The 12,470-nt window shown below is 45.5% G+C and overlaps 1 protein-coding gene across 1 annotated transcript in view; it reads right to left on the reverse strand.

The window, feature by feature from the left end:
• ABCA4 (ATP binding cassette subfamily A member 4) overlaps window positions 1–12,470 on the reverse strand; it is a 249,212-nt gene that overhangs the window by 68,208 nt on the left and 168,534 nt on the right. The window lies entirely within an intron of this gene.

The raw sequence follows: 12,470 nt of genomic DNA on the forward strand, positions 1-12,470 counted from the left end.
CCCCAGTTTACAGATGAGGGAACTGAGGCCCAGAGAAGTTAAGTGACTTGCCCAAAGTCACACAGCTGACATTTGGGCTCTTTCCACTAAGAGCACAGGTTTGGGAGTCAGAGGAAATAGATTCTAATCCTGACTCTGCCTCTTGTCTGCTGGGTGACTTTGGGCAAGCCACTTAACTTCTCTGAGCCTCAATTACCTCATCTGTAAAATGGGGATTAAGGGAAGTAAGACTGTGGTGAGCCCTACGTGGGACAACCTGATTACCTCATATCTATCCCAGAGCTTAGAACAGTGCTTGGCACATAGTTAAGTGCTTAACAAATACCACGATTATTATTATTATTCAACTCCCATCTCAATGCGGATGATTCCCCAATCTACCTCCCTAGCCCTAAACTCTCTCCTCTGCAGTGTCATCTTTCACCCTGCCTTGAGGATGAGAAGCAGCGTGGCTCGGTGGAAACAGCTTTGGAGTCAGAGGTCATGGGTTCAAATCCCAGCTCCGCCACTTGTCAGCTGTGTGATTTTGGGCAAGTCACTTAACTTCTCTCTGCCTCAGTTACCTCATCTGTAAAATGGGGATGAAGACTGTGAGCTCCAAGTGGGACAACCTGATCACCTTGTAACCTCCCCAGCGCTTAGAACAGTGCTTGCACATAGTAAACGCTTAATAAATGCCATTATTATTATTATTATTATTGTTATTCAGGACAACTTTTATTTGGATATCCTGCTGATGATGAGAAGCAGCGTGGCTCAGTGGAAAGAGCCCCGGCTTGGGAGTCAGAGGTCATGGGTTCTAATCCTGGCTCCGCCGTTTGTCAGCTGTGTGACTTTGGGCAAATCGCTTAACTTCTCTGGGCCTCAGTTCCCTCATCTGTAAAATGGGGATGAAGACTGCGAGCCCCACGTTGGACAACTTGATTACCTTGTGTCCCCCCAACGCTTAGAACAGTACTTGGCACATAGTAATCGCTTAACAAATGCCATTATTATTATTATTGGTATTATTACTCAAACTTAACATGTTCAAAAACAGAACTCTTCACCATCCTACCTAGACCACCCTCCCCTTGGCTTTTCTGTCACTGTAGACAAAACCACCAACCTCCCTGTCTTTCACACTCATCTGTCTCATTCAATCCACATAGACAATGTCAATAAATCCTATCAGATCCACTTATATAACATCACTAAAATCTACCCTTTCCTCTCCATCCGAAGAGCAGAGGTCATGGGTTCTAATCCTGTCTCCACCACTAATCAGCTGTGTGACTTTGGGCAAGTCACTTGACTTCTCTGTGCCTCAGTTCCCTCATCTGTAAAATGGGGATTAAGACTGCAAGCCCCACATGGGACATTGTGATTACCTTGTATCTACCCCAGCGCTTAGAACTGTGCTCGGTACATAGTAAGCACTTAACAAATGCCATTATTATTATTAATAATGATATTTCAATTATATTAAGTAACTGTGCTCGGTACATAGTAAGCACTTAACAAATGCCATTATTATGATTGATAATAGCAATATTTTAATTGTATTAATATATAATTATATTTATATAATATATAATTATATAATGTAACCAATGTCTGCTGGGTGACTTTGGGCAAGCCACTTAATTTCTCTGAGCCTCAATTACCTCATCTGTAAAATGGGGATTAAGGGAAGTAAGACTGTGGTGATCCCTACGTGGGACAACCTATAATTTTATAATACTAATAATAATATTATCCAAGATCTTATCCAATCCCACCTTGACTACTATATCAGCCGCCTTGCTAACCTCCCTGCCTCTTTTCTCTCCTGACTCCAGTCCTTACTTACTTTTCTAAAAAAAAGGTTCAGTTCCCATTCATTCATTCGTTCATTCAATCGTATTTATTGAGCGTTTACTGTGTACAGAGCACTGCACTAAGCGCTTGGGAAGTACAAGTTGGCAACATATCTCCGCTCGTCAGAAACCTCCAATGGTTACCCTTTCACCTCCGCATCATCATCATCATCAATCGTATTTATTGAGCGCTTACTGTGTGCAGAGCACTGTACTAAGCGCTTGGGAAGTACAAGTTGGCAACATATAGAGACGGTCCCTACCCAACAGTGGGCTCACAGTCTAAAAGGGGGAGACAGAGAACAAAACCAAACATACTAACAAAATAAAATAGAATAGATATGTACAAGTAAAATAAATGAATAAATAGAGTAACGAATACGTACAAACATATATACAGGTGCTGTGGGGAAGGGAAGGAGGTAAGATGGGGGGGTGGAGAGGGAGACGAGGGGGAGAGGAAGGAAGGGGCTCAGTCTGGGAAGGCCTCCGGAAGGAGGTGAGCTCTCAGCAGGGCCTTGAAGGGAGGAAGAGAGCTAGCTTGGCGGATGGGCAGAGGGAGGGCATTCCAGGCCCGGGGGATGACGTGGGCCGGGGGTCGATGGCGGGACAGGCGAGAGCGAGGTACGGTGAGGAGATTAGCGGCGGAGGAGCGGAGGGTGCGGGCTGGGCTGGAGAAGGAGAGAAGGGAGGTGAGGTAGGAGGGGGTGAGGGGATGGACAGCCTGGAAGCCCAGGGTGAGGAGTTTCTGCCTGATGCGCAGATTGATTGGTAGCCACTGGAGATTTTTGAGGAGGGGAGTAATATGCCCAGAGCGTTTCTGGACAAAGATAATCCGGGCAGCAGCATGAAGTATGGATTGAGCGCTTCCTGTGCGCAGAGCACTGTACTAAATGAACAAAGTGGCAGCTAAATCTCTTAAACTATCTTCTGCTCCAGATGCTTTGCACACAGTAAGCGCTGCGACAATTCAGCAGATGCTCACTAGCACAGAACTGGGCCAGCTGACTGACTGCTCCGATTCTCCCACAGTGGAGGTCACCTAACAAAGCATCATTTGCTATTTTCTGTGTGACTCAGTTGAAGGAAATCATGGGGAAAGATGGAGCCAGACAAGTCCAAGAGAGGGACTTAAGTGGGCCGCCCAAGCCCAGAGAGGCCTGTTTCTTCCTACTCATCCTGCTGGGACAATATGGAGTTCCCCTGGGCAGCCAGGCTCCCCTGCCCATCTTGCAGCCCCTGCCCAGCCGGGAACCCTGGAAAATGGGAACCAATCCGTGTCCCACGTCTCTCTGAGAAGCCCCTCACCCCGCTCAGCTCCCTCCTATTCTCCGGCTGGATAAAGAGAGGACCGGAGAATGATCTTCTAGACTGTGAGCCCACTGTTGGGTAGAGACCGTCTCTATATGTTGCCAACTTGTACTTCCCAAGCACTTAGTACAGTGCTCTGCACACAGTAAGAGCTCAATAAATACGATTGGACGAATGAATGAATGAATAAGCAGCATGACTTAGTGGAAAGAGCACGGGCTTGGGAATCAGAGGTCATGGGTTCTAATCCCAATCCGCCAATTGTCAGCTGTGTGACTTTGGGCAAGTCACTTGGAAAGAGCCGGGGCTTTGGAGTCAGAGTTCAGGGGTTCAAATCCCAGCTCCACCACTTGTCATCTGTGCCACTTGTCTCTGGGCCTCAGTTCCCCCATCTGTAAAATGGGGATGAAGACTGTGAGCCCCGCGTGGGACAACCTGATCACCTTGTAACCTCCCCAGCGCTTAGAACAGTGCTTTGCACATAGTAAGCGCTTAATAAATGCCATCATTATTATTATTATTATTATTATTCTCTGTGCTTCAGTTACCTCATCTGTAAAATGGTATCTACTCCGGTGCTTAGAACAGTGCTTGGCACATAGTAAGCGCTTAAAAAACACCAATACTATTATTATTACAACCGGGTGGGGCGGGGATGGACCAAAGGGGATTTATTTTGGAAACATCATCTTTGTACTTTTGTGATCTCTCCAAACCCATCATAATTACTGTTCTATTTTGTTAATGATGTGCATCTAGCTTTACTTCTATTTATTCTGACGACTTGACACCTGTCCATATGTTTTGTTTTATTGTCTTGTCTCCCCCTTCTAGACTGTGAGCCCGTTGGTGGGTAGGGACTGTCTCTGTATGTTGCCAACTTGTACTTCCCAAATGCTTAGTACAGTGCTCTGCACACAGTAAGCGCTCAATAAATACGATTGAATGAATGAATTTTCAAACCCGGTACAATGCATTCCCTATACTTTGATTGCCCTTCAAATGAAATGTTTTCCTGACCTCCTTTTCACCCCAAGCCCTGATAATATCCTATCATTACAAGGCTCTCTCTGGCCGCGATTCAGTCTTCTGGTAGATTTAGACTATCAACTCTTTATTAAAAACCCCTTGGCCAGGTCCAGGCAGGGAATGAAACAACACTCACACATACACACACCCACACAGCCACCCACGCCTCCTCCCACCCCTTTCTCAAGATTTGAACTTCCCTTACCTCAACTGCATTCGGTATTTCATAACTGTGGGAATTTTGTGGCCTACTTTTTGTATAGCATTTGTTAGCAATCAATCAGTTGTATTTATTGAATGCTTACTGTGTGCAGAACACTGCACTAAGTGACTGGAAGAGTATAATAATAATAATGTTGGCATTTGTTAAGAGTATAACATAGTTGATAGACGCATTTCCTGACTACAGTGAGCTTACAGTCTAGCACTTACTATGTGCCAAGCACTGTACTGAGTGCTGGGGCACTGTACTAAGCTGCTTCCAACCAGATGACTAAAAAATCTTCAGTGGTTGCCTGTAAACCTTTATTTGAAGCAAAAACTCCTCCCTCTCGGCTTCAAGGCTCTCCATCACCTCGCCCCCTCCTACCTCACCTCCCTTCTCTCCTTCTCCAGCCCAGCCCGCACCCTCCGCTCCTCTGCCACCGCTAACCTCCTCACTGGGCCTCGTTCTCGCCTGTCCCGCCATTGACCCCCGGCTCACGTCCTTCCCCTGAACTTGAATGCCCTTCCTTCTCACACCTGCCAAACTAATTCTCTTCCTCCCTTCAAGGCCCTACTGAAAGCTCCCCTCCTCCAGGAGGCCTTCCCAGACTGAGCCCCCTTTTCCTCTGCTCCTCCTCCTCTCCCCATCGCCCCGACTCCCTCCCTCTGCTCTTCCCCACCCCACAGCACTTGTGCATATTTGTACGGACTTATTATTCTATTTTATTAATGATATGTATATATCTATAATTCTATTAATCTATTTTGATTCTAATGATGCCTGTCTACTTGTTTTGTTTTGTTGTCTGTCTCCCCCTTCTAGTCTGTGAGCCCGTTGTTGAGTAGAGATTGTCTCTGTTTGTACTTTCCAAGCGCTGAGTACAGTGCTCAGCACTCAGTATGCGCTCAATAAATACGACTGAATGAATGAATGCCTTTGATTCACCTTGGGCAGCTCATGCTGGCTCTTTGGGGAAGGATAAAGGAGATTTTTAAACCCCTACAGGAATGGGGGGCCCAAAATTAGCCGAGAGCTGATGCAAATGGGAAGTGGTGCGGTCTAGTGGATAGAGCATGGGCTGGGAGTCAGAAGGGCCTGGGTTCTAATCCCAGCTCTGCCATTTGTCTGCTGCGTGACCTTGGGAAAGTCACTTCACTTCTCTGGCCCTCAGTTACCACATCTGTAAAAGGGGAATTAAGACTGTGAGTCCCATGTGGGACAGGGATCTAGTGCTTAGTACAGTACATGGAACATCCTCTCCCCCTCGTCCCCCTCTCCATCCCCCTCATTTTACCCCCTTCCCTTCCCCACAGCACCTGTATATATGTATATATGTTTGTACATATTTATTACTCTATTTATTTATTTTACTTGTACATATCTATTCTATTTCTTTTATTTTGTTAGTATGTTTGGTTTTGTTCTCTGTCTCTCCCTTTTAGACTGTGAGCCCACTGTTGGGTAGGGACTGTCTCTATATGTTGCCAACTTGTACTTCCCAAGCACTTAGTACAGTGTTCTGCACACAGTAAGCGCTCAATAAATATGATTGATTGATTGATTAACAGATACCATTAAAAACAAACCCCCAAAATGGGAATTACAGGCCTGTTCTCTATCCTACTTAGGTCACACATAGGACGGAGACTATGCCTGAAGCAGCATGGCTCAGTGGAAAGAGCCCGGGCTTTGGAGTCAGAGGTCATGGGTTCAAATCCCGGCTCTGCCATTGTCAGCTGTGTGACTTTGGGCAAGTCACAACTTCTCTGAGCATCAGTTACCTCATCTGTAAAATGGGGATTAAGACTGTGATCCCCCCGTGGGACAACCTAATCACCTTGTAACCTCCCCAGGGCTTAGAACAGTGCCTTGCACATAGTAAGCACTTAATAAATGCCATCATTATTATTATTATCTTTTATCTACTAGGGCAGTTAGTAGAGTGCTTGACACACAGAGGGTGATTAACAAATCATCATCAATGTTATTTATTAATAATAATAATAATGGTATTTGTTAAGCACTTACTATGTGCCAGGCACTGTACTAAGCTCTGGGGTGGTTACAAGCAAATTGGGTTGGACACAGTCCCTATCCCACGTAGGGCTCACAGTCTCAATCCCCATTTTACAGATGAGGTAACTGAAGCACAGAGAAGTGAGGTGACTTGCCCAGGGTCACACAGCAAACAAATAACAAAGTCAGGATTAGAACCCATGACCTTCTGATTCCCAGGCCCATGCTCTATCTACTTCGCCATGTCGTTTTATTGAGGGCTTACTGTGTGCAGAGCACTGTACTAACTGCTTAGTTTTGTACCACCACAACTGAGGGCTTACTGTGTGCAGAGCACTGTACTAACTGCTTAGTTAGGTACCACCACAATTATTCACCAAGGGTAGAGACAATCTCTCTGGCATATGGTTCAGTTTGAGAACTAGTTTCTTGGGCCAAAGTCATTGTCGTCTTCATCATCATTACTAGTATTCAAGGGACACCTATTGTGGCGATAATATTAATGATAATAATTGGGGTATTTGGTAAGCACTTTCTATGTGTCAATCACTGTATTAGGCTCTGGGGTAAACTCTAGATAACCAGATCAGACTCAGCCCCTGTCCCACATGGGGGAACGCCACACTAAATGAATGGAGCATACCACCAAGCTAGCTCTCTTCCTCCCTTCAAAGCCCTACTGAGAGCTCACCTCCTCCAGAAGGCCTTCCCAGACTGAGCCCCCTCCTTCCTCTCCCCCTCGTTCCCCTCTCCATCCCCCCAAGGCTTACCTCCTTCCCTTCCCCACAGCACCTGTATATATGTATATATGTTTGTACATATTTATTACTCTATTTATTTATTTTACTTGTACATATCTATTCTATTTATTTTATTTTGTTAATATGCTTGGTTTTGTTCTCTGTCTCCCCCTTCTAGACTGTGAGCCCACTGTTGGGTAGGGACTGTCTCTATATGTTGCCAACTTGCACTTCCCAAGCGCTTAGTACAGTGCTCTGCACACAGTAAGTGCTCAATAAATATGATTGATTGATTGATTGATGGGGCTCACAGTCTAGAAGGGGGAGACAGAGAACAAAACAAAACATATTAACAAAATAAAATAAATAGAATAAATAAGTACAAATAAAATAAATAGAGTAATAAATCCGTACAAACATATATACATATATATAGGTGCTGTGGGGAGGGGAAGGAGGTAAAGCGGGGAGATGGGGAGGAGGGGGAGCTCATTCATTCATTCATTCATTCATTCAATTGTATTTATTGAGGGCTTACTGTGTGCAAAGCACTGCACTAAGCACTTGGGAAGTACAAATCAGCAACATATAGGGACAGTCCCTACCCAGCAACGGGTTCACACGTGAGCTCACTGTGGACAGAGAATGTGTCCGTTGTTATATTGTACTTTCCCAAGTGCTTAGTACAGTGCTTTGCAGAAAGTAAGCGCTCAATAAATATGATTGAATGAATGAATGAATGGTTACAAGCAACTTGGGTTGGACACAGTCCCTGTCATTCATTCAATCGTATTTATTGAGCACTTACTGTGTGCAGAGCACTGGGCTAAGCGCTTAACCCACGTGAGGCTCACAGTCTCAATCCTTATTTTACAGATGAGGTAACTGAAGCCCAGAGAAGTGAAGTGACTAGCCCAGGGTCACACAGCAGACAAGCGGTGGAGCCAAGATTAGAACACATGACCTTCTGAGTTCCCTCTCCGTCTTCAAAGCTCTACTGAAAACCCACCTGCTACAGGAGATGACCTCCCTCCCCTCCCTCCAGCCCAACTACTTTCTAGACTGTAAGCTCCTTGTGGGCAGGGCACATGTCTACCAACTCTGTTATATTGGACTCTCCCAAGCTCTCAGTACAGTGCGGTGGACATAATGAGCACTCAGTTTATACCACTGATTGATTTCCACCACTCCAGGCTGGTTCTTCTCAGCAGCTCCCTTGGCACTTTCATCTATATTAATTCATGTACGGCATTCTTTGATTCTTTTTTTTTTGCATACCCTTGCTATCGACTCTATATGCAGTACCTTTTCCCTCCCGTTTCCACTGCAAGTCTAAGTCTTTGACTGCCAGTCTCTTCCATTAAAATGTCAGCATCTTCAAGGTCAGGGATTGAGTCTTGTAGGCACTTAATAAATGCCATCATTATCATTATTATTATTATTCTCTGGGCCTCAGTTCCCTCATCTGTAAAATGGGGATTAAGACTGGGAGCCCCCCGTGGGACAACCTCGTCACCTTGTAACCTCCCCAGCGCTTAGAACAGTGCTTGGCACATAGTAAGCGCTTAATAAATGCCATTATTATTATTATTTTACTTTAATTTTTTTAAATGGTATTTGCTAAGTGCTTACTATGTGCCAAGCACTGCTCTAAGCACTGGGGTAGATATAAGGTGATCAGGCTGTCCCACGCGGGGCTCACAGTCTTAATCCCCATTTTACAGATGAGGGAACTGAGGCCCAGAGAAGTTAAATGAGTTGCCCAAAGTCACACAGCTGATAAGTGGCAGAGCCGGGATTAGAACCCATGACCTCTGATTCCCAAGCCCGGGCTCTTTCCACTGAGCCACGCTGCTTCTCTAATTTAACTTAAGGAGAAGTAGCATGGCCTAGTGGAAAGAGCATGGGCCTGGGCATCAGATGTCCTGGGTTCTAAACCCAGCTCTGCCAATTGCTTGCTGTGTGACCTTGGGCAAGTCACTCCACTTCTCTGTGCCTCAGTCACCTCAACTGTAAAACGGGAATTCAATCCTCCTCCCTTTGATCTAGGCAGTGAGACAGAGAAGCGGCGTGGCTCAGTGGAAAGAGCCTGGGCTTTGGAGTCAGAGGTCATGGGTTTTGATCTCGGCTCCGCCACTTGTCAGCTGTGTGACTTTGCTCAAGTTACTTAACTTCTCTGGGCCTCAGTTACCACATCTGTAAAATGGGGATGAAGACTGTGAGCCCACCGTGGGACAACCTGATCATCTTGTAACCTCCCCAGCGCTTAGAACAGTGCTTTGCATATAGTCAGTGCTTAATAAATGCCATTATTATTATTAATCAATCAATCAATCGTATTTATTGAGCTCTAACTGTGTGCAGATCACTGTACTAAGTGCTTGGGAAGTACAAATTGGCAACATATAGAGACAGTCCCTACCAAACAGTGGGCTCACAGCCTAAAAGTCTATTATTATTGTTATGTGTGTGTGTGTGTGTGTTTCTGTGTGTGTGTGTGTGTGTGTGTGTGTGTGGTGGCGGGATGGGATCTCCATTTTGCAGGTCGGATCACTGAGGCTCAGAGAAAGTGGGGATGAGCCGGGGCTGCCACCAGAATCCAGGTTTCACGAATCCCAGGGCGGTGGTTTGCACATTTTTCCTAACATTTTTCCTAACAGAGACACACTCACACCGCCCCCAACACAAACACACACACACACACACAGACTGTGAGCCCGTTGTTGGGTAGGGACCATCTCTATTTGTTGCCGATTTGTCCTTCCCAAGCGCTTAGTACAGTGATCTGCACACAGTAAGCGCTCAATAAATACGATCGAGTGAATGAACGAATCCAGCCTGTCAGTTGTATTTATTGAGGGCTTACCGTGGGCAGAACACTGTACTAAGTGTTTGGGAGAGTATAGTGTAACTGTACTTTTAGACTGTGAGCCCACTGTTGGGTAGGGACTGTCTCTATATGTGCCCACTGGTACTTCCCAAGCGCTTAGTACAGTGCTCTGCACACAGTAAGTGCTCAATAAATACGATTGATTGATTGATTGTAACACTATAACAGACAGTTTCCCTGCCTGCAATGAGCTTACAGCCCCAGGTAAGGCAGGAACCATGTCCAACATGATAAACTCCCCCAGTGCCTAGAACAGTGCTTGACAAATAGTAAACGTTTAACAAACTTCATAAAAATCCCCAAGTCCTGTGCTACTGTGCTTCTTCAAGTGTCGAGTATAGTTCTCGGCACATAGTACAGTGCTTAGTACATAGTAAGCGCTTAGTACAGTGCTCTGCACACAGTAAGCGCTCAATAAATATGATTGAATGAATAGTTAGGGATCAATAGCCATTACTGACTACCTGGATAAATGAGTAGCTATTGGAAGTTTTTGAGGAGCAGAGAAATCATTATTATTATTATGGTATTTGTTAAGTGCTTACTATGTGCCAAGCACTGTTCTAAGCGCTGGGTAGACACGGGGTAATCAGATCGTCCCATGTGGGGCTCACACTTTTAATCCCCATTTGAAAGATGAGGTAACTAAGGCACAGGGAAGTTAAGTGACTGGCCCAAGGTCACACAGCAGACATGTGGCAGAGGCGGAATTGGAACCCACGTCCTCCGACTCCCAAATGTGTTTGGGCCATGATTTTAGGAAGCTGAGCCAGGCATAGAGCACAGGTTAAGCTGAGGAGGGGCGAATTTAGAGGCCGGAGAACAATCTGGCAACTGGAGCAGTAGAGTATGGCTCAGAGGGGTGAGATTTTACACAAAAGTGAGGGTAGGGAAGATCCTGGAAAACGGGGAAGCAAACACCGGCAGCATTTCAAGACACGTGGAATGTGGGAGATGAAAGATGGAGCAGCGTGGCTCAGTGGAAAGAGCCTGGGCTTTGGAGTCAGAGGTCATGGGTTCAAATCCCAGCTCCGCCAATTGTCAGCTGTGTGACTTTGGGCAAGTCACTTCACTTCTCTGGGCCTCAGTTCGCTCATCTGGAAAATGAGGATGAAGATTGTGAGCCCCCCGTGCGACAACCTAATCACCTTGTAACCTCCCCAGAGCTTAGAACAGTGCTTTGCACATAGTAAGCGCTTAATAAATGCTATTATTATTATTATTATTATAATTGAGGGGAATCCAAGATGGCACCAAGGTGATGGGCTTCTGGGGGATGGGGATACCCAGAGTCCTCAAGTACAGTGTCTCCTCATGCCCTGCAGGAGTTTGTTCCCCTGCAGGTCACCTCCCCGTCTCTAGACTGTAAACTCACTGTGGGCAGGGGATGTGTCTGTTTATTGTTGTACTATACTCTCCCAAGTGCTTAGTACAGTGCTCTGCACTCGGTAAGTGCTCAAAAAATACGATTAAATGAATGAATGAATGCATTAGCCTGCAGGACCTCTGCTGGGAATAGCGACTCCACCGTTTTGAGATACATCGTAATAATCATAATAATAATTATAATAGTTGTTAAGCACTTACTATGTGCCAAGCACTGTTCTGTGTGCTGGAGTAAATGCAAGTTAACGAGGTTGGACACAGTCCCTGTCCCACATGGGGCTCACACTCTGCAGCGTGGCTTAGTGGAAAGAGCTTGGGTTTAGGAGTCAGTGGTTGTCGGTTCTAATCCTGTCTCCACCACATCAGCTGTGTGACTTTGGGCAAGTCACTTAACTTCTCTGCGCCTCAGTTACCTCATCTGTCAAATGGGGATAATAATAATAACGGTATTTGTTAAGCACTTACTATGTGCCAAACACTGTTCTAAATCCTGGGATAGAAACACCGGTAATCAGGTTGTCCCACATGGGGCTCACAGTCATGGGACGCAGCATGGCTCAGTGGAAAGAGCCTGGGCTTTGGAGTCAGAGGTCATGGGTTCAAATCCCGACTTCGCCAATTGTCAGCTGTGTGACTTTGGGCAAGTCACTTCACTTTTCTGTGCCTCAGTTACCTCATCTGTAAAATGGGGATTAGACTGTGAGCCCCTCGTGGGACAACCTGATCACCTTGTATCCCCCCAGTGCTTGGAACAGTGCTTTGCACATAGTAAGCGCTTAACAAATACCAAAAAAAAAAAAGAAAAGATCTCCCCACTCCTCAAAAAACAATAAAAGGTTACCCATTCCAGTCTGGCCTTTAGCTTTAAGACACTCTCTTCTCACCTTGTAACTCCCCAGTGCTTAGAACAGTGCTTTGCACATAGTAAGCACTTAATAAATGCTATTATTATTATTATTATTAATCCCCATTTTACAGATGAGGTAACTGAGGCACAGAGAAGTTAAGTGACTTGCCCAAAGTCACACAGCTGATGTGGTGCAGCCAGGATTAGA

The sequence above is a fragment of the Tachyglossus aculeatus genome, chromosome 4 (assembly GCF_015852505.1).
Source record: "Tachyglossus aculeatus isolate mTacAcu1 chromosome 4, mTacAcu1.pri, whole genome shotgun sequence".
In the NCBI taxonomy this organism is placed as follows: domain Eukaryota; kingdom Metazoa; phylum Chordata; class Mammalia; order Monotremata; family Tachyglossidae; genus Tachyglossus; species Tachyglossus aculeatus.